Consider the following 2,821-nt stretch of genomic DNA (forward strand, 5'->3'; position numbering starts at 1 on the left):
ATGCGCTATTGGAGACAACCTCACCGCCTGGCCGACTGTCTCCTGTGCTCAGGCCATTCGACTCTACCTCGGCGCCTACTCCTCAACCAGTCATGCAAGGCAGCCGCGTACTACACCCTCTAGAACCCACGGCTACCAAAGTCCTTTCACGGGACTCAACTGGAGGACATGGAAGATTGGTTCCTCCAGTTTGAACGTGCCGCCGCATTTAACCAATGGGATGCCGCCGCCAAGCTTAGGAGCGTTTTCTTCAGCTTGGAGGACGGTGCTCGTACGTGGTACGAAAACCGGTAGGACACTCTTTCATCATGGCCTGAGTTCCGACGTCAACTGCTCGCCGCGTATGTCAGCGCTGGTCGTCGGGAGCGAGCTGAACGAGCCCTGCAGTCCCGTATGCAAATGCCCAACGAAACGGTTACCATGTACGTCGAAGACATGACGCGGCTCTTCTGACGGGCTGACCCAGCCATGTCGGAAGCCAAAAAACTGCGCCACCTAACGCCCGGTGTTAAAGAACAGCTTTTCGCCGGCCTCATGCGCAGCCCCCCAAGCACTGTTGCCGAGTTTCTAGAGGAGGCAGTCACGATGGAGCACGTCCTCCGGCAGCGTTCCACCGCGTACGACCGACCAGTCCTTGCTGCTTCTGTTACGGAGTCCCTCCGGCTTTCAGCAGCAATACCGACTTTCTCCGCGACATGGTCCGCGCTGTTGTCCGTGGGGAGCTAGAGAAGATTTGAGGTACGTCATAGCCAGCGGCCAGCTCCCTTATGAGCGTTATCCGCGAAGAGGTGCAGCAAGCTATCAGGCCTCCCTTACTACGCGCCGAACCACAGCCAATCCAGACAGACTACTGCCGCCCGACATACACTGAAGCTCTGCGGCGCCCTGCCCAAATCCACCGGCATTTCCACCGCCCAACCAGACAGACTACTGCCGCCCGACCTACGCTGACGCTCTGCGACGCCCTGCCCCAAATCCAGCGGCAGTCTTTCCCAACCATCACGACGTCCTGCTACTCTCCGTGCAGCCAGTGCAGCACCGCATCCCGAGTGATCGACAATCCCTGCGCAGAGCGGACGTCTGGCGTGGCCCTGACCGCCGGCGTTTGTGCTTCCACTGTGGGAAGCCCGGCCACCTGTTCCGCCGGTGCCCATATCGAGAGCTTGGCCTGCAGGGTTTTTCCTCCGATGCGCCAAGGCCACGGTTTGGCCAGCGGCCCCGTGAGAATGAAGAGTACATAACCCAGCAACCTCTGTGGTCCATGGCGCGCCGTCAGTCCCGATCGCCGTCACCTCGCCGATCATCGTTTTCACCGAATGCGCAGAACTCGCGAGCGAAGGTGGACCGCTCGCCTAGCCCGCGCCGGGAAAACTGAGGACAGCGATCTCCGCGGGCGTGGTCGCTGGATATCGACATTATAAAGACCTCCTAACGACGCAGAGAACGCAGACATCCGATGATAGAGCTTTGACGACGTCGACGACAGCAACTGAACTAAGGGCCGCTTCTCCCTCGACATACCCGTGCTTCTCGATGGTCACAGCATTAGCGCCTTGGTGGACACAGGAGCGGAGTTTTCAATTATCACTGGTGGCAAATTGGCAACGCTTCTAAAGAAAGTTACAACTCCTTGCTCTGGCGTGCAGATCCGGACGGCGTGGGGCCATATCATTACTCCGCTTGAACAGTGCACGGCTAGGCTCCAGATCAGCGACTCGACGTTCATAATTAGCTGCCTGGTGCTCCGCGACTGTTCTCGTGACCTGATTTTGGGCGTAGATTTTCTCCGTGAGAATGGTGCTGTTATCGACCTGCGGCACAGAACGGTTACGTTTTCTACAGCGAAAGCCAACGACACCTCCGACGTTCGTCAACGCAGCTGCGCCCTTCGTATTTCCACTGAAAGTGTCTTGATCCCGCCGCGCTCCAGTGTTTTTGCAAGCGTCGAATGCGATGATGGGCTACGTGATGGACCTACAGTCGCCGTGGGCAACCTTTCCTTGCTGCTGACACATGGCATTTGCTCGGCCCGAAGCGTTGTCCACCTCCGTAACGGTCGGTCGGAAATCCTGATTACTAATTTTACGAACGAACCTCGTCACCTTTTCCGAGCTACTGCCGTCGCGTGGGCCGACCAATTGGCCGATGTTGATGAGTGCTTTGCGTCCAAGGCCATGGAACGTCAGGACACGTCCCTGGATCGCATCGATATTAGCTCTGGGCTCCCAGCGACTCAACAGCGCGACCTCCGCACCCTACTGCTCCAGTACAAAGCCTGCTTCGCATCCTCCTCGAAAGTGCGGCAAACGACGATCACGAAACTTCGGATCATCACTTCCGATGACGCTCGCCCTATACGACAGCAGCTCTGCCGCATTTCCCCTCAGGAACGCGACGCCACCCAAACACAGGTGAAGGAGATGCTTAGACACGACATTATTCAGCCCTCTAAGAGCCCGTGGTCGTTGCCCGTCGTGCTTGTTAAGCAGGATGGGACACTGCGCTTTTGCGTTGATTACCGTAAGCTGAACGCCATAACGAAAAAGGACGTCTACCCGCTGCCCGCATCGACGACTCACTCGACAAACTTCGCCGCGCCAAGTATATTTCGTCGATCACCTAAAGAGCGGATATTGGTAGATTGAGGTTGATGAACGTGACCGCGAAAAAACTGCCGTCATCACACTCGACGGCCTATATGAATTTAAGGTGTTGCCCTTCGGCCTTTGCTCTGCGCCGGCGACGTTTCAGCGCACGATGGACACTGTCCTGGCTGGCCTCGAATGGCAAACCTGTTTAGTTTACATAGACGACGTGGTGG

The sequence above is a fragment of the Amblyomma americanum genome, chromosome 1 (assembly GCF_052857255.1).
Source record: "Amblyomma americanum isolate KBUSLIRL-KWMA chromosome 1, ASM5285725v1, whole genome shotgun sequence".
NCBI lineage: Eukaryota > Metazoa > Arthropoda > Arachnida > Ixodida > Ixodidae > Amblyomma > Amblyomma americanum.